The sequence below is a fragment of the Vulpes lagopus genome, chromosome 16, assembly GCF_018345385.1.
Source record: "Vulpes lagopus strain Blue_001 chromosome 16, ASM1834538v1, whole genome shotgun sequence".
Taxonomy (NCBI): Eukaryota; Metazoa; Chordata; class Mammalia; order Carnivora; family Canidae; genus Vulpes; species Vulpes lagopus.
Window position 1 is genome coordinate 60,009,566 of NC_054839.1, and position 19,887 is coordinate 60,029,452.

The following is a 19,887-nucleotide window of genomic DNA, read 5'->3' on the forward strand; positions in this document are numbered from 1 at the left end:
ACTGTCTCTTTGTCGTATTTCATCAGATAATGCACATGTTTAATTGAATTATAGAATAATAATAATACAAGTGGCACAACTTTAGTCCCTTGGAAAGCCCCGCACGTGGTCGGTGGCAGTGGAGGCTGCGACCCTGCGACCTCGTGACAGCAGACGCTGGCCCTGAGCACGGAGGGTGCTGGGTGTGTCACTTGATGGTTTCCCGAGGCCCCGGGAGCCCCGAGCTCGGCTGCGTGCGTGGTGTCTGTGCTGCTGCCTCGTGCTACGGGCCTTGACGCGGGCACAGCGAGCCGCGTGCTCGTGGCCTGGTGCTGAGGCGGGAGCTGAGGAGGGGGTGGGTGTGAGCTGCGCCCACCCTGCAGGCTCACCCGGGAGGAGGGAGCCCCCGCTTCGCTGCAGATCCACACGCAGGCGGCCGCTCTGGGGCCCGGGCCGGGGTGCAGGGGGCCGGGGGGGCAGGCCTGCGGGCCCTCACGACCGGCCACCTGGTCTCCAGGCAGGTGACGTTTTCCCGGCCCCCCACCCCGCCCAGTGTCGTCCCCCACTTAGGTGGCCTCACAGGGCACAGCCAGGGATGGCGGCCACTTCGGTGTCACCTGACTGCCCTCATCGTGGCAGGCCCCCTCCGCGGCCAGAGGCTGTGCTGGTGCTGCTGGGTCAGGGGCTGCCCTGGGCACTTGCACACGTGTGTGCGTGTGTGTGTGTGTGTGTGTGTGTGCGCGCGGGGGGGACACCGATAAACGTCCTCCTTCCTCATCAGACCCCAGGCCACGGGGTGACGATGGGGGCAGCTCTCTCGTGCGGTGCCTCCCGGGCTTTGGGGGCTTTGTCGCCTCGGTCCCCGAGGTAAGTGACCAGGCTCTTGAGAAGAGCGCGGTGGCAGCGCTTCAGCTGAGGCGGGAAGGAGTCGTTTCTCGCCTCGGGTCTGCTCGGCCTGCGGTGCCGTCGGGCACTTCGTGACCCCTCTGCTCCCAGCTCTGTCTCTGCAGCGGTGTCAGGACACCAGCTTGTAGCCCTCGCCCTTACGCCCACCACCCCCCCAACCGATACAGCTTTTTTTTTTTTTAATAAATTTATTTTTTATTGGTGTTCAATTTGTCAACATACAGAATAACAGCCAGGGTCATCCCGTCAGGTGCCCCCCTCAGTGCCCGTCACCCAGTCGATACAGCTTTTGACAGAAAAGAAAGCCAGACTAGTAAGCAGCGTCAAGGAGAGCGCAGACCCCAGGCCGAGTCTTGAAGCCGCCGTTCGGACACCAGTGGCCGGGGCTCCTGGCCTCCCGTCTTGTGTTCTCACCGCCCAGGTCTGCACCGTCACGGACGGGCCCATTTCTGCTGGATCAAGGAAAAGGTGAATTCTGTGGCTTTGGAACAACATTTTCTTCTATTTCTTCAATCTCTTCTCTTTCTATTTCTTCAGTTGCCTAACCACAGGCAGAAGAAGGTCTTTTTGAGAAAGGGAAACTGGACTACAGGCATCTTTCTTGCATCAGAAGACGAAATGGATCCTCCGTCAGCCTCACCACATCCAACTCTTGCTTTATGTTGACTTGTGTTGGAATCTTAGGGACTCTGTCCTCGATCTCTGAGCTCTAAAATCTCTTGTAAGGCTATAAATTACCCTCCCTGGCTTCCTTTTTTAAGCTCTAGTGAAGAATCCAAGTGTTCTCAGGTTTCTGTTCTAAAAATGCCCCTCCAGGGACTTGCAGTGAGAACGAGGCGTTGTTTTATGTTTTTTTTTTTCTTTTTTTAAAGATTTTACTTATTTATTCATGAGAGACAGAGAGAGAGAGAAAGGGGCAGAGACACACTAGAGGGAGAAGCAGGCTCCACACAGGGCCTAATGTGGGACTCGATCCCGGGTCTCCAGGATCACGCCCCGGGCTGAAGGCGGCGCTAAACCGCTGGGCCACCCGGGCTGCCCTGTTACATATTGTTTGAACCTGGTCCCTGCTTTGACTTTGGAGGCTGATCATAGGTGAGGGGTCCTCTCAGCCCCCAGCTGGGCCAGATTCCCTCTCCTCGTCCTTGCCGCCGGGCCGGAGCCTCTGCCTGCACGGAGGTGGGGTAAGGGGTGTGACCCGCGTAGGGAACAGTGGAGGCTTGCTCCCCCAGCGAAGCGGTGAGCCTTGAGAAGTGGCCCTGGAAACGATCCCCCCTTAAGACTGTCAAACACGAGCAATGCTCAACAGGGTGCTGTGCATATATTAGGCCCTCAGTGTTTGTTGAATGAAAGATGAATGCTGCAAAGGGTGGCAGTCGGTCTATTCCTGGCTCAGCACCCCCCCCCCCCCCCCCCCCCCCCCCCCGGGCAGCCTTCCTCTCTAGCTACTCTCTCTGTTCTTGACCTGCCCTCCACCGTCCCACTGCTGCTCTGCCCTTCCTTCTCTTACTAGGAGAAAAGACAAGGGCTCGTCTGGGGATCTCCTTCGGAGGCAGGACTGGGCTGATGGCAATTACAGGTCACGGCCTGAGGAGGCTGCAGAACCAGCTTCTCTCAACTGCATATGTGGACACCTGCCTCGACTGCCCTGTCCTGGGGCTTCGCTGGTGGGAAGGTCATATAGGTGGTCCAAAGAAGTTCATAGAATATTAACTTTTCAGGGTCCAGGTTGGGTTTCTACTGTTTGATAAACCGAGGAGTTTGATTAGCTGTGTTCCCACCACGCATCTGTATCCTAGCGTCCTGGATGAGTTGCATGCTCTTGACTCTGGCAATGTGATGTGTCCTCCTCTAACGTCTTAGCTTCACAGAACATGGTTTGTGTCTGTTACCATTGTCATTTCTGGCTTTCGTATGGCCACAACTATCTGTTAAGTCAGTGGAAAACAGGCTGTGGTTTTTCTTAGATATTTTCTTAAACTCCTCTGGGGCAGTGTCTACTCTGGAGGCAGATTTTCCTTTCTCCACCTTTAGGATAATTCTGAGAATCTAAAGAAAAATTGGTATCTCTTGGATTTTCAGCCAAGCGTATTTGCTGGCGAAGCTAAACATTCAAGCAGATTTAGAGTAACACCCAGTCTTCGGTTACGGGGTGAAGTTCATCACTTTGATGTGTCTTCTTTCCCACTGTGTGTGTGTGTGTTTTTTTTTTTTTCTTCTGAATAGAAGAAAAATCCTATCAAATGTATACTTAGCTTAAGCAAATACAATTATGTTCTCTACTGCAACCAGTAAGTGTTTGCCTTGGGGTGCACAGAAGATGATGATAGGAAAGAACCTGCTATTCCCCTTTTTGTCTCAGTTCCCATGTGCTGCTCGTGGTGTTAACTTTTCGTTGTGCCAAGTGTGATTCTAATATTGATTGTACAAGAGATTATTGTTACCACGTAGTCTCTAAACAGAAGTTAGGTCGCTGGTCTCAACCAAAGCCATGGTTATCTGTTCCATCTTAGCAGGAAAATTTGGGTATGTCGGACTGAACTGAGAGACTGTGTCTCCGACATGGTACATTCCTTAGGGATTTTCAAGGGCAATTTTGGTGACATGAAATTTTAGCCCAAAATGCTCTCACTTCAGAATCTGTCACCTAAGATAATACACCACAGTAGTGTTTGATTCATCTTTATGGTGCCTTTTGTGATAAATAATTCACATCCTGGTAACATTCTGCATTTTTTTTAAATTTTGTTTTTAAATTTTATTTATTTTTTCCCCTTTTTTAAAACTTAAAGTGTTTTCTAGTCTTTTTAGATAGTGAGGATATAGTTTGAGCTGGTGTTTGCTGTCTTCTCTACATTTGCTATATTGGGCCTATATAACCTTTTTGCTGTTCTGGAACATTATGGAAACTTAGAACCGTGTCTGGAGCCAAAATGTTGGACACACCCCAATTTGCTTTCTTTTAAGAGTTGATTGATGGATACTGTATGCCACAAGATACTAAGAATCATAAAAATAAGCTAAGATTTCTGAAAGATAAACACCAACAACACCAAAGCTCAGTCCTACTGTTCTGGACAATGACTTGCACTGTTTATTGTGGATTGTAAATTGTTATAGTAACAGGAAAGGTTTGCCCCGGTGGGGGATCGGGAAGGATGTTGGAATACGAAGATGGGCTTTGTCTAAGTGCAATGAAACCCACACAGAGCCAGGCTTCCGTGTACGGCAACGTGCAACAACAGTGTACCTCGAGAGATCTTGAAGAATGATGTCAATATTTACTCTTAAGTTTTATTTTTAAGGAATTTCAGATAGTTGAAATCATACAGAATCTTTCTAAAAATTCCTTTTACACGCCTTTCTTTTTCCCCAGCTTCCCACTCACGGCAACTGCATAAGGCCCTCTCTCGCTCTGCCTAGAGTGCACTCGTGGGTGGCTCTGCCCTTCTGAGCCCTCACACGGCCCACACTGACCTTCTCTGGTGTATGCAGTCTTCTGGAACATGTATTGTCTAGTGCTGGTGGTTTTTCTCGTAAGCATAAGCTACTCCTGCCCTAGAATTTTGGTGAATAAAATCTTCAAATCAGTATGAAAGTTTTGCTTCATTTACTCTTTGATATTGACTTGAGACCTATCGCTTGCTCTCATGTTGATATAATATGTTCAGTCAAGGTGTCTACGACCCTGACGACCAACCAATCTGCCTTCGCTCAGACGTTAGATCAGCGGGGCCACTATAGGGAGAGGTATGGATAAGGTCACAATTACAGTGTAGAGCGAACGGCAGCCCCAGAGTGATGCTCCTCACTGCCGCTCTCCCCCTCTTGGCCTCTGCAGAAGGCCACGTGCAGGTGGTGGATTTAGACGTAAATGGCTCTGACTGAATGTGGCGGCTGAGTATGGTGCTAGTGGTGGTGGCTGTGGCTTTCCTTTTTAGTCTGGGTGTGACTTTTGTATCAGATGATTCTTTGAGTTACTACCAGAGTAGAGCTTATGGCTGCGGGCTGGGGGAGACGAAAGCAGCTAAGTCTACTTGGTATATCTTTATTCTTTGACACAACTTTGCTATAAAATTTATCCAAGCATCCTTTTTCGTCAGGTTCTCCAGAGAAACAGAGCCAATGGAATGTGCCTGTGTTTCTCTCTCTCTCCCTCTCTTTCTCTCTCCCCTATCTATCTCTAAAGAGATTCGTTATAAGGAATTGGCTTATGCAGCTGGGCGGCTGACACATTTTAGGGGCTGCAGGTTGAGTTGGCAAACTGGAGACTCAGCAGAGCACTGGTGTAGTTCCAATCGAAGGCCAGCTTGGCTCAAGACTCAGAAGTACAAAGCTGATGTTTTAGTTCAGGTTTGAGAAAAACGGATGCATTCTCTCCTTCTCGGCCTGGTCCTCTTGCTCTATTGGCCTTCTATTGATTGGACAAGCCCCGTCAACAGTAGGGAGGACTGTCTGCTTAACTGAGTCTCCCGATTCAAATGTTGATCTCTTCCGGAAGCACCCAGTAGACACACCCAGAGCAAGAGCTGGGCACTCTGTGGCCCAGGCAAGTTGACGTATAGATTTATTCATCGCAAAAAAAAAAAAAAAAAAAAAAAGATTTATTCATCGCAGCCTTCATTATTTATTTATTTATTTATTTATTTATTTATTTTTATTTATTTATTTATTTTCATGATTTATAATTCAATTCCCATTTACAGGTATGGCTATTACTTGATGGATGTGATCATGCTTTTAGAATTCCATGAGAAAATTTTAATGAGATTATTTATTTCCTGTGTTTTTCTCAAGGAGTTATATGTTAACCTGAAGATAGTTTTTTCCTCTACTTCATTAACTAACTTCATTATCTCCTTCATTTAACTAACTCACGTATATACATTATCTTTCTGTCTTTGGCATCGAAGAATGATGTGATAGATCTTTTTCTGTTCTGTGAGAAATGATTTTTTTTTTTTCTCTAAAGAAGGTGCCGTAAAGTCTAAATGGTTGACCCACCTCAAAAGGAGTATTTGGGCCAGAATTTCTGCGTGAACGATAGCTGAAGGAAATCCTGTGGTTGTGTTCGTTTTGTCAGCACTTATACTAAAACTGGATGATCCAGAGAAGATTAGTGTGGCCCTTGAGCAAGGATGACATGCAGGTTTGTGAAATGTTCCATATTAAAAAAAAAAAAAAAAAAGATAGAAAAGAAATCCTGTGGCTGTTTTTCCATTAGCTTCAACCAACATGAATTGTCTCAGAGAAGCCTGCTTGAGCTGACTCACCTCAATGTGATGCCTGTTGGGTTTTGCATTACCAGCTTTCTTCACCTGAGAATTTGACCAAGAGAGAAGTCTGTCAGCAAATTACAGCTTGATCCAATTGGTGGTAATTTGGGTCACAGCACAGGGAGATATCTGAGGGTTGGATGGGCCTTCTAGGTGTGAGGCTCCTTCCTGCAGACGTGGTTTATACCCGAGACAGAGAGGCAGCGCCTGACTTTCTTAATCCAATCAACAGGGAGGAAAAATTTATGCTGTGATTGTATAATTTCTGTGGTAAACCTTCTCAGAGATAGATCTCTGGCCCAGGAATTGGCCCAAAAGAAAGACTCAACAGAAATACTAACTTTACTTAAAGTCTATGGGCTATTTTTTTAAAAAAAGATTTAATTAATTTGTTTGCTTATTTATTTATTTATTTATTTAGAGAGAGAGAGAGAGAGAGAGAGAGAGAGAGCATGAGCAGAGGGGAGGGGCAGAGGGAGAGGGAGAAGTAGACTCCCCGCCAAGCAGGGAGCCCGATGCAGGGCTCATCCCAGGACCCCAAGACCACAACCCAAGCCAAAGGCAGACGCCAGACCAGTTCACCCAGGTGCCCCTGTGTGGGTTATTTAAAAAAAGTTTTTATTTTAATTCCAGTTAGTTAATATATAGTGTTATATTAGTTTCAGGTCCACCATATAGTGATTCAGCACTTCCATAGGATATCCAGTGTTCATCGTGACAGGTACACTCTTTCCTCCCTATCACCTGTTTCTCCCATCTCCCCACCCCTCTCCCCTCTGGTAATCATCAGTGTTTTTCTCTGTAATCAAGAGCCTGTTTCTTGCTTTGTCTCTCTCTTTTTTATTCTCTTTGCTCATTTGTATTGTCTCTCAATTCCACATATGAGGGAAATCATATGGTATTTGCCTTTCTCTGGCTTATTTCACTCAGCATAGTACTCTCTAGCTCTGTCCATGTTGTTGCAAGTGGCAAGATTTCATTTTTTTTTGTGGCTGAATAATATTCCATTGTAAATATATAGCACATCTTTATCCATTCATCAACTGATGGACACTTGGGCCGCTTCCATCTCCTGGTTGTGGTAAATAAAGCGGTTATAAACATAAGGGTGCACGTATCCCTTCGGATTACTCTTCTTGTGTTCTTTGGGTAAATACAAATCCAGTAGTGTAATTCCTGGGTCATTGGGTAGTTCTGTTTTTAACTTTTTGAGGACCCTCCATATGGTTTCCCACACTGGCTGCACCAGTTTGCATTCCCACCAATAGTGCAAGGGGGTTCCCTTTTCTCCACATCCTCACCAGTACCTGTTGTTTCTTGTGTTGTTGATTCTAACTGTTCCGACAGGTGTGAGGTGATATCTCATTGTAGTTTTGATTTGCATTTCCCTGGTAAGTGATGTTGAGCATCTTTTCATGTATCTGTCGGCCATCTGTATGTCTTCTTTGGAGAAATGTCTGTTCGTGTCTTCTGCTCGTTTAAAAAAATAGATTATTTATTTGAGAGAGAGAGGAAGAGGGAGAGAGCGCGTGAGCACGTGCAAGTGGGGGGAGGGGCAGAGGAAGAGAAAGAATCCCCAAGCAGACTCCCTGCTGAGAGGGGAGTGTAATGGGGGGCTCAATCACAGGACCCTCAGATCATGACTTGAGCTGAAATCAAAAGTAGGATGCTTAACCAACTGAGCCACCCACATGCCCCTTCTGGCCATTTTTAAATCAGATTATTTCTCTTTTTGGGTCTTGAGTTGTATAGGTTCTTTATATATCTTGGATACTAACCCTTCATTGGAAATGCCATTTGCAAATATCTTCTCCCATTCCACAGGCTGCCTTTTAGTTTTTTTACTCATTGTTTTCTTTGCTGTGCAGAAGCTTTTTATTTTGATGTAGTCCCAAACGTTCATTTTTGCTTTTGTTTCCCCTGCTTCAGGAGATACATCTAGAAGGCGGTTGCTACAGTTGATGTCAAGTTACTACTTGTGTTCTAGAGTTTTTATGGTTTCTGGTCTCACATTTAGGTCTTTAACCCATTTTGAATTTATTTTTGTGTTTGGTGTAACAAAGTGGTCCAGTTTCATTCTTTTGCATGTAGCCGTCCAGTTTCCCAACACCATTCGCTGAAGAGACTTTCTCTCACTGCATATTCTTGCCTCTTTTGTTGAACATTAACTGACCATAGAATTATGGGTTTATTTCTGGATTCTATTTTTTAAAAAGATTGCTTAATTTTAGAGAGAGAGAGAGAGAGAGAGAGAGCGCACGTGAGCAGGGGGGAGGGATAAAGGGACAGGGAGAGAGAAAATTTCCAGCAGACCCCCCTGCCAAGCATAGACACCAATGCAGGGCTCGATCTCATGACCCTGACATCATGACCTGAGCCAAAATCAAGACTCAAATGCTTAACCAACAGAGCCACCCAGGTGCCCCCGGATTTTCTGTTCTGTTCCATTGACCTATGTGTCTGCTTTTGTGCCGGTACCAGACTGTTTTGATCACTGCAGCTTTGTAATATAACCTGAAGTCCAGAATTATGGGGCTTCCAGCTTTGTTTCTCTTTTTCAAGATTGCTCTCTTTATTTGGGGTCTTCGTGTTTCCATACAAATTTTAGAATTGCTTGTTGTATTTTTGTGAAAAATACTGTTGGTATTTTGATAGAGATTGCATTAAATGTGTAGATTGCTTTGGGTAATACAGACATCTTAACAGTATTTGTTCCTCTAAACCATGAGCATGGCACATCTTTCCACTTTTTGTGTCCTCTTCAATTTCTTTCATCAATATTTTATAGTTTTTAGACTACAGATTTTTCACCTGTTTGGTTAGGTTTATTTCTAGATGTCTTATTATTTAGGATACAATTATAGTGAAACTGTTTTCTTTTCTTTTTTCTTTTTTTTGCTGCTTCATTATTGGTCCATAGGAATGTGACACATATCGGGGATCCCTGGGTGGCTCAGTGGTTTAGCGCCTGCCTTTGGCCCAGGGTGTGATCCTGGAGACCTGGGATCGAGTCCCACATCGGGCTCCCTGCATGGAGCCTGCTTCTCCCTCTGCCTGTGTCTCTGCCTCTCTCTCTCTGTGTCTTTCATGAATAAATGAAATCTTAAAAAAAAAAAAAAGAAATGTTATACATTTCTCTACACCAATTTTGTATTTTGTGACTTTACTGAATTTTTTTTATCAGTTCTAGCAGTTTTTTGGTCTTCTGTAGAGAGTATCATGTCATCTGCAAAGAGCAGTAGTTTTACTTTTTCCTTACCAATTTGAATATGTTTTATATTTTTTTGTTGTCTGATTGCTGAGGCTGGGACTTCCAGTACTATGTTGAATGTAGGTGATGAGAGTGGACATCCTTGTTTTGCTCCTGACCTTAGGGGAGACGCTCTCAGTTTTTCCTCATTAAGGATGTGCTAACTGTGGGTTTTTCATAGATGGCCTTAATTAAGTTGAGGTCTATTCCCTCTAAACTTATTTTTTTGAGGGTTTCGTCATGAATGCATGTTGTAGTTTGTCACATGCTTTTTCTGCATCTATTGAAATGACCATATGGTTCTTATCATTTCTCTTATTAATGTGTTGTATCGTGTTGATTGATTTGTGAATATTGAACCACCCTTGCAACCAGGAATAAATCCCACTTAATTGTGGGATTGAATGATTTTTTTTAATGTACTGTTGGATTCGGTTTGCTAATATTTTATTGAGGATATTTGCATATCTGTTCATCAGGGTTATTGCCCTATTTTTAGTGGGATCTTTTTTGGGCCATTCTTATTGCTGTTCTTTGTACCCTATGTCTTTCCAGGCTTGTGCTTGCCATTTTGGATTGATGAAATTTTCAACTTCTTTGACTCCCGTACTCTTTCCATACTCTTCTCTATAAAACTCTTCTTGTTTCTAGGTTTTTGGAATAGACGACTCTTCTAATCCTATTTTGGGGTCTGAGGCCTTGTCTTGTGCTAACCTGTCCAGTCTATGGAGGGGATGCGTAGAAGAGGAGCAATCTAATGAATATCCCATGAGATCCAATTTATGTATACAATGGAATATTCCTCAGCTGTTAGAAATGACAAATACCCACCATTTGCTTTGACGTGGATGGAACTGGAGGGTATGATGCTGAGTGAAGTAAGTCAATCGGAGAAGGACAAACATTATATGGTCTCATTCATTTGGGGAATATAAAAATAGTGAAAGGGAACAAAGGGGAAAGGAGAAAAAATGAGTGGGAAATATCAGAAAGGGAGACAGAACGTGAAGACTCCTAACTCTGGGAAACGAACTAGGGGTGGTGGAAGGGAGGTGAGCAGGGGGTGGGGGTGACTGGGTGACGGGCACTGAGGTGGGCACTTGATGGGATGAGCACTGGGTGTTATTCTATATGTTGGCAAATTGAACACCAATAAAAAATAAATTTATAAAAAAATAAAAAAATTTAGCACTTACCATAGCTATTTTGAAAGTAGCAAGCTCATTTTATGGACTAAACTTATATATCAAATAAATATATGAAAATAAATAAACATGTATAAAATTACTTCATTTTCCAAATTATTTTTCTTCCAGACTTTTGCTTGCTAAGATCAGAATTTTGCCCCTCTAGAACATTCATAGTAAATCACTAAGGAAAATGCAAAATCTGCCCCTAATAAAACAGCCTCCAACTTGGAGGATGGAGGGCCAAACCAAAAGGAGAAAAAAATAAAATTTGAGAAATAAGAGAAACATCTCTTTTGGAATTAATACTTTTTAGATTATATTTCCATGTAATAAGCTCTCAGCATTTTATGGGGTAAACAGGAGTTTAATAACAAAAGTGTTAGGTGGTTAAAACATACAGGAGGCCAAGCCTAACTGTTAGGCGTTTTAAGGTATCACTGAAGGGGTCACTTTGCTTAGGGGACTCAAGCAAAAACTCTTGTTTTGAAAGGTTTTCCAAATGATAAAACATTGTTAGAAATGAGTGAGATTTTTCTATTATGTGTAAACTCTTCATCAGAAGGAATTAAGAATTTCTTATCCTTATATAATTGACCTAGGTTTTTTTTCATTAACAATAAAAATGGTTACTGCCTGCATTGTTTTCACCCTGGGGCTTATTGGCCATAAAGTACTCTAAAAACAAATTAATTTGTAGAGCTTATTTTGACAAGAAGTAAATACAAAGGTAACGCATAGTTTGTATAGTGTTGTTATCATGGCACTCTTGGGCATAATTTATATATAAAGAAAATAAAAGGGCAAACATAACTTTCAATCTGATTGCCTGTAAAGAACTTAATTGAAAACAGTTTTCTTCTTTTAAAAAGTGATTTATTTTAAATGTGCTTTTAAGAACAAAGGTCTTATTGATAACCATTTTAAGTGTTATCTCAGTGTGGGATTTAAGTAAAAGGTCAAATCTTATAGAGGTATTTTTGGTATGACTCAGTTCTGATCACAGACAAACTATCAAGAAAATGAAATTAGTTAACATTCTCACGTCTGAGTACTTGTCTAGAGGCAGCAACAACACCCCGCCCCCACCACCACACATACAGACTTCAAGGAGAACTTTGGTTGAGAAACATGGAAAACAAAAAATTCAAAATGCTATTGTATAAATGTTCTTTAAGTAAGATAGTATTATAAGATGGGAAAAGCACTGGATATGTTTAACTAAAAGAATAAACTTAAATCACATGTATGATTTTTGCAGTGTGGACAGATGAATAAGATTTTTTTTTTTTTTGCCTAAAGTTATTTGCATTTATTCAACCTATTCAAATCAAGGACCCACATTTTATTTTAGAAAAGCTAATGTGGAATTTTTAATTTAACATTTACCTCCTGTCCAGTAGTTAATCTTTCACCCCCAGCCCCCTCAGCCTCCATCTCTGGAACATCTGTGACATCTGTGACTTGTCTTTTTCCTGGATCTAGTGTGACTCCTACAAGTAGTTTATTGGCCAAATGAGAGTCAACACACCCAGTCATAGCGGGGAAGGCTCCATTTGCCGATGGGCTGCGGGACTTGGGGCTCACAATATTTAGTCATTCAGCTCCTTTTCCAAGGAATAAGGCCCAACCATTCGAGTAATTGACCTTTGCTAGTCTGGAGGTTCATCAGGGGCAGGGCAGGAAGGACCTTCCTTTCACTTTCCTTCTCAGTGCCGCAGCTCTCCCCAGCTTCATGGTTGACACCAGAACTGTGAGCTAAAGAGGGAGCAAGTGGCACCCAGGTCCCTAGCACTACCTGGTAAAAAAGTTCTGAGCCATCTAAAATATTAGACAATGACAGTCTCTTACTCCCTAGTGTTCCCTGATGGGGAACCTTTATACCATTGGATTTCATTGTCTTTATCCCATTTCCTGCTCTGGAAGTGGCTGAAAGGAGGTGCCTTCCTTTAGGAGTCTGACGGCCAGTGGGGCGGGAGGTTGGGCAGCAGCGAAGACCTCCAGGCCTCCGTCTGCATCCCTGATAGCCTCTGCCTTAGACGTGGCTGATACTTCAGGCTCTTCCTGAACTTCTGTTGTAGGCTCTGGCAAACGGATGCCTGTCTTGACTCTTTTCCACTTTGTTGTGTGTATTGGAGTCGGAGATCGTGGTTGATGTTGTCCTAGACTCTGCTTCCAGCTTGCCTATTCTCCGTTACTCCCTCTGCCTTGCTAGCAGAACTCTGGTTTTCTTCATATATTGGGTGTAACATGCTGAGACCTAGACAGTGGATCCTGACTGGTCTAGGCAGGTTGGAATATTTTTCCCCAGTGGCCCTTGTAGCTTGAGGAAACTCAGTAACCTAGTTCTGTCCAGTAAGACTTCAGCCACAAAAGTCCCCTGGGAGGAAGTGTGGAGGGACAAGAGAAGGCAGCCTCCTGAGAAAGTTTTTGTGCTCCTGATGAAAAGATACAGAAATTGCTGGGCTTTTTGTCTCTTTATGTTGGCTTGAATGTGAATGTGTTGCCTAGAGCTGGTGCAGCCATTTTGTGACCATGAAGCACAGGTCTAACTGCTTGTTACGTGAGAAAAACGTATCCCCACCCACATAAGCTCCTGCCTGTCACTGGAGGATTCCATTACCTGGTATAGAATTTCTGATTGTTACACACAAAAATTCTAAGATGTGCAAAGAGAATATAATTTCTTTATATTTTTTGTAACTTGATTTTACCTTCTTCCTGAGTTTCCGAGGTTGGCTATGATGGCAGAGGCAGTGGTAGTAGACACTAACAGTTATCAGTTGGTGATAATTTACTTTGGGTAAGTGACTCAGTTGTTCAGTTTTCCTTCCACTTGCCCTGTACCTCTCCAAGATGACGTTTGGAGGAAATGGGTAGGAGTTTGTAAGCAGTGGCATGCTCAGCTGGCTTGCACTGACTTTTCAGAATGGATTGTTCAATTTTTTTTTTTTGATTGCTTAATTTTTGGGAGTTTTGCAAGTCAGTTTTTATATGCAGTCTTTATTGACAACTAAAAGCTTGCAATTAAATAAGTAATATTAAAAAGAAAGTTTAAGCCTCAAAACTCGTCATTTCCTAATTATGAACTACATTTGACAATTATCTGTACGATTGGAGTTATTTATGTCTATGGTGTCTGTAAGTGGAAATGCCATGTAATGGTACACTGCCATGTATCTCATCTACCCCAACTCTAAGGTCAATGGTATAATGTTGGTAGCTTGGAGTCGGCCTTGGTGGGAGCATTCATACCATAGAAATCTCCGAGTGCTACAAACGGGGGCTTTTTCTTTAGGAAGAGTCTCTTGTTAAGCATTTACTGGAGCTCTGTGGGTCTTACATGACTTTAAGTTCTGAGCAGAGAGGAGACCTCGATTCCACACATGCTTAGGCCCTTGTGCTCCTCTCTTCTCCACACCAGTGTCACTCATCTTCAGGTCACTAATAGTCCTTTGGTATCTGCTTCCTGTGAATTTGGGTCTCTGTTATTCTTATAAGGTCCTTATGGTTGGTCTTCCCTGGATAACTTGACTCGTGGATTCCTTCTTGACGTTTGGGAGCAGAGGAAGACTTAGGGGTGTTACTACAGACCTTATTTCTTCTACTCACATCATTTTTCCTCCCATGAGACTCCTCCATGTTGGTGTGGAAGTCATTCTGGGATGCATTTTCCTCCTGGAGTCCTTTAGAGGAAGTGGGACAGAAACTCCTCTGCTTTTGACATTTCCCTTAGCCTCTACCTCTTAAGGCTCCTGTTGAGATTTAGGCCTAAGGCAAAGAAACCATGCCATGCTCGTCTCCTGGCTTATGTCTCTTACTTGAGGTCACCATTTAATTCCCCCTTGTGTGTGGTAGGAAATATTTCTAAATGCTGTCCTCCTCCCTGAGGAAGGAGTTGCCTTTTCCCTTTCTCTGAGGCCATCCTGGTGGAAAGGCTGCCTGAAAGCTGAATAGGAGAGAATGAATTAAAAATACATCTGTAGGCATAAAAATTATCCCCATCATGCTTATTCATATGAGTCATCCTGCCCAGCCTTTTACTTCCCAGAACTCCATTAATGACTCCAAGGCTCCACAGATCTGAGAGTAAAAGGATTGAAGTGAAGAATAACAGACAGACATTTGTCACTGAAAAAGAATGAGTGGTTGCATTAGCCTTTACCCTTGATATGTCAGGACTTAAAAAGATATCTTTTGCAATTAATAAAATCCTTGAGTCCTTTTGGGTACTAGAAATAAAATTGGAGGTAAAAAAAAATAAAATGGTCTTTAAGAGGTTAAAATATACTGTTGCAGGGACCAGTTTAGGAAGTAGGCAAAGAATTTTGCCAATGCTTTGCTACCTCTGCAACAGCTCTCTCAGTGCCCCTGGCACTTGTGTCTTCAACTGAGTCCCAACCCTCTGTCAACCGGTCCTTCCTGCTATTAATTATTAATGGCTTAAGAGGTCACCACCCCCTTAATTGCATTTAAAACCTTAAATATGCTTTTACTATTTCTGGTTATGAATAACAACTCATGTTCATTTTAGAAAATATAGATAATTGTAATAAAAGTCACTAAAAACTGTTGCCTAGAGACAACCACCACTAATCCCATGGGGTGCATCTTTTATTAACCATTTTTCTACAAATTACTTTAAATGGCTGCAGGGAGTAGGTCATATTCATTTTTATCAGTTATAAATAACAACATATTTATGGTTTAACAGTAACTTCGAAACCTTTTACTGACATTTGGAACCTGTTGACAAGGACACTTGTGTTGGGGAGTTGTTCCTGGTGCACCTTAGATCCCTCCATGCCTTTGTTGTCTCGCTTCTCAAACTCAGAAGTCTTTTCCTCCTCTTTTACGTCAGTTACGATCCTCCCTGCCTTTTAGGGTCTACTGGAGTCTTACGTGTTCATCCTCCTTCGAGTTTCCTGCTAATGTTGCTCTTCCCTTTCCCTGAAGCCCTTATTACATGTGTTTGCTCACACAGTACTCGTTTGTGCATTTTCTCAAGTTGCAATTAATAAAATCCTTGAATCCTTTTGGGTACTAGAAATAAAATTGGAGGTGAAAAAGAATAAAATGGTCTTTCACCAAACTCCTTGTCTCACAGAAATGTTTATGATCACCTCATGATCATGATCACCCAGTCGGTTTAAACAATGAGACCCAGAGATCTTGTTACGTATAAAGATTCCGTGGCTGGGATTAAATCCCTGTTCTCCTGACTTCCAGTCCAGCTTTCCAGTACTTCAAATTCCACCTCTTCGTTTTCGAAGCGTTTGCGTATAAGCTTTATACGCAAGGAGCCACTAGTTGTATACTCTCCATTTTAAGGGTGAGGAAACTGAGGCCACGGTTGAGTAATTCAACGCAAGGTCAAGCTGTGTAGTTGGTGGAAACGGTTCCTGCTTTTAACTCACATGGGACCAATAACTTCAGGGAAGAATTAGATGAGAACTGAAGACTGGGTTTGACACGCTGGAAAATGCTGATTTTTTTTCCAGGGGAATTTTGCTATGGAAGCAGGATTGGGAGCAAAACTACGGCTCAGCTGTGAATGGAGGGTAGCCACAGCAGGGTGGCGGTTTGAGGACGAGGTGGGACTGAGGGGAGGCTTTGCTGACTGTTGCTTTATTGACTGTTTGGATGGGGAAGACTCAAGAACCGATGAAACATCTCAGAAAGGGAAGGCAAGGGTGGGATCAAAATGTGGGTGAGGTGACTAGTCCTGGACAGGGTTAGGATACTTTTCTTTTTAAATGAGAAGGAAATGGGGAAGATGGGTGGGAATAAAACCTGAAAGGTAGAAGGAATGGAAGTTGTGGATGACGGTTTTGTGTGTGTGTGTTTGGAATTTAGGCAGTAATGTTGTCTTGGGATAAAGGGGCTAAGGTTGGGATAAGGAACTTGAAAATCGTGGGACAGCTTTGGAGGTGCTGCTAAAGGGAAATGCAGTAGAGGGATATTTAGGGGAGGGCAGAGATTGGAGCTCTTAAATTTGTAATTTTGGTAATCAAACCTGGTTTTGTGGGATCCCTGGGTGGCGCAGCGGTTTGGCGCCTGCCTTTGGCCCAGGGCGTGATCCTGGAGACCCGGGATCGAATCCCACGTCGGGCTCCCGGTGCATGAGCCTGCTTCTCCCTCTGCCTGTGTCTCTGCCTCTCTCTCTCTCTCTGTGACTATCATAAATAAATAAAAATTAAAAAAAAAAAAGAAAGAAACCTGGTTTTGTGAGTCTCTCCAGGAGTTCCAGGACTCTCAGAGTCGGGGAAATATCAGAGAGTTTCTGGGATTGTCAGGAGAGGAGACAGCAGGACAGGACAACGGGGCAAGAGAAGGGAGATGTTGATGAGAACATCGTTGAGCTGATTGAGCGGGCCTCCTCGTGCGTGTTACCCGCGGGCTCAGAACTCGTCGGACACCCACGTCCTGTCTGCCTGCACTTTTGTCGTACCTAGAGATGAAGAACGTACAGGTGTGCACAGGCTTGCGCATCACACTGCCAACGTCCATTTCATCCACTCTCCGACCTTCCCGGCAAACCCTGGTTCTGGAGAAGAGGGAGGGAGGTCCCTCGTGAAGGTCACATTTTACTTTCCCTCGCATCCAGGGGTGGTGGGTGTGTGCTGGTGGACGGCAAAGGGAAGGAGATATTTTTCAGCCACCTACGGACCCCTGCAGTGCTGAGTCACTGTCTTCGGGATGGAAAGAGACAGCATGTCTTTCAGATCATGCCAGCAGTGACATCATGGTCAGAGTGTGCTCCTGTTAGATCAAGAGCCCCAAGGGGCTCAAGGGAAAGCACAGGGCCTCATTTTTACGAGGCTAACCGGGAATAGCCATGGTTCTTATCAATTGCCACCTGCCATCAGCTGTTTTCTCTCCACCTGGCTCCAAGCAATCTAACACACTTATTAAAAGTTCAAACCGGCACTTACATCACCATCATAACATTGCTTACAATTCTAGGCCGAGAGGATTTTACTAATTTAATCAGTAGTCTGGTGATCAAAGGGAGAGGGTTCATTATGTGGGCACTGAGCCAAAGGAACAATTTCATGAGGGATTTTCCTGGCATTTCCTCTGGCCACAGGTATGGAAGGAAGAAGTGTCAGGAAGGGTTGATAAGCTGGGAGTAAAGGCCGGGGTTGACGGGTTGGACATTTGATGAGGTGGGGGAAGAGGTTTAATGGGAGAAGTAGCAAGGTAAGAATGTAGGGTCAGAGAACGGGATTTTCGGGTTTACGTTTTTGCATGTCAGATGCATTCTGAGGCAGTGTTGTAGAGAGAGGAGGACGTGAACTTGGGAGTCTGACCAGCATGGTCGCGAGGCCCAGCCCCCGCTGTCTCTAAATAGGGGTGCTGCGGCCTACCTACAGATCTATTGTGAGGGTTACAGGTAATGATGCAAGGTTACAGATAGGACACCTGGCACTCCGTGAATACCGGGGACGTCAGACTGCCTGGGTCATCGACACGAACGCTGAGGTTAGGACTCCAGGGGAGCGAAAGACGTAGAGCCCGATGCCAATGCTCAGGCACCCTGGGGGAGGGAATGGAAGAGGCTGGTGTTTCCGAATAGCACAGGCTTCAAAGAAGAGGATCCTCAGGAAAGACCACAGCGGTGGTTTGGAGAAGACAATGGAGAGCGAGGGGGGACAGCCCTTTCACGCGTGGGCCCGAGGAATGTGCTACCTCCAGTCACTCAAAGGTTTGTTCACGGCTGGATCCCAAGGCCAGTCCATCCATACTCATCCTGCCTCTCAGGATTCTTCTCCTTCCTCCTCCCCTTCCCCCTCCGCTCCCCCGGGAATGAAGGCATGGTGGTCATTGCTCCCTTCTCTAGGGCCTTCTTCCTTTCTGGTCTTCCCCTGGTGAAGTCTACCCAGGATCACTATGGATTTGGGTGGTTGCTTTTCCGCTTGGTAGAGAAGAAGGGTCGGGGCTGTGACTAGATCCAACTCATTAACTCCTTCCCCACAGAGAGCTTCCTTGGGAGAGACCCTACACCTTCTGGCGGGAGCAGGTGTCCCTTGTCTCTCCCCTACTCCTTTCTCTTCCTTTCCCAGCCCCTCTTCCAGCCCTTGGGGCCCCCGTCCTGGGGGCCGTACTGTCCCTGAGGCAGTGCTGCTCCCATCCTCTGTGGGGAGGCCTCGTCCTTTCCTGACTTTGCTCTTCAGATCATCCAGCTCGTGGGCAGCCAACGGCGGTGCCTGTGGGGTTGGGGTGGACTCGGCCTTGCGTGCAGGTGGCTTCAGGGCTCCAGAAGGCCGTCCGTGGGCCTGCTGCGGTGGCCTGGCAGCGACGGCTGTCCCCGAGGCTCTGGGCGCACCCTGTCCCCGGGCAGACGCACGCTGTTCCGCGTGGTTGGTTGGTCATCACTAGAAGGATCGTGTAGGACAAGAGCACATGTACACGGTACGAGGGCACGTGCGTGTGTGCACGCGTGTGACGTTCACAGAGCTGCCCTGTCTGCTGAGACCTGCAACCCAGGCCCTGGCCAGCCGGGCGCCCCACTTTCCCGGAGCGAAGAAGGCCCCACTCAGCAAGTGTTTATGGCAAAACAGGCTATGGGAAGCATCGAACCCACTAGATTTTCACACATTAAATTTTGTTATTTTTACTTTCTTACATCAGGCCTTTTAAATCCTGGAAGGAGAGCAGACGTTTAGGGATGACTTTTTTTTCCTTCTGTTTGGAAATAAACTGCGTTTGTGTGACAGTTCAGACAGGCTGCGTGGGAGCCCCTGGGGAAGCCCGCGGTTAGGAGGAGGCCTCGGGGTTCTGTGCTTAAGACCTCGACCGTGGTCCCATCAACGGGACACAGCGGAAAGGCACAGTTGGCATCTCACCCCTGGGGAACCGCCTGGGTTGTCCGGGCCAAAGTCAGACTTGGAGGTTTGCTTAGTCATTTCAACGCGGCTCCAGGAGCTGGGCCCCCGGAGTGACCCCTCGCTGTCGGTAGAGTGACACCTGAGGACCCGCCTGGCTCCACAGGTGTGGCTGGTGGCTCCGGCGCTGGCCCCTCACAGCCTCCCGGGCCTGCTGTGGGCATCCAGGTGGCAACACTTGCTCCACGTCAGGTGGGCCGGCCGAGGCTTCAACGTACTGCTGTATGCTGTTGCTGGAATAATCACCCCACGTCGCTAGGCGGTTTCCCTGCACAGAGCGGTGGTTGGAGCAGGAGCCTGGGGCGTTGGCGTGTGTGCGTGGGTTTGGATACTGGTTGTTGCCCGAGTAGACAAATCACTGAGCCCTTCGGGGCCTCTGTGTTTCCACTTATCAGAGGGAT

General features: G+C 45.3%; 1 non-coding gene across 1 annotated transcript; it reads left to right on the forward strand.

The window, feature by feature from the left end:
- The first annotated feature begins 5,952 nt into the window (after positions 1-5,952).
- On the forward strand, positions 5,953-6,058 carry LOC121477220. The gene has a single exon (XR_005984149.1). It is a non-coding gene; the product is annotated as a U6 spliceosomal RNA (small nuclear RNA).
- Positions 6,059-19,887: the final 13,829 nt, after the last annotated feature.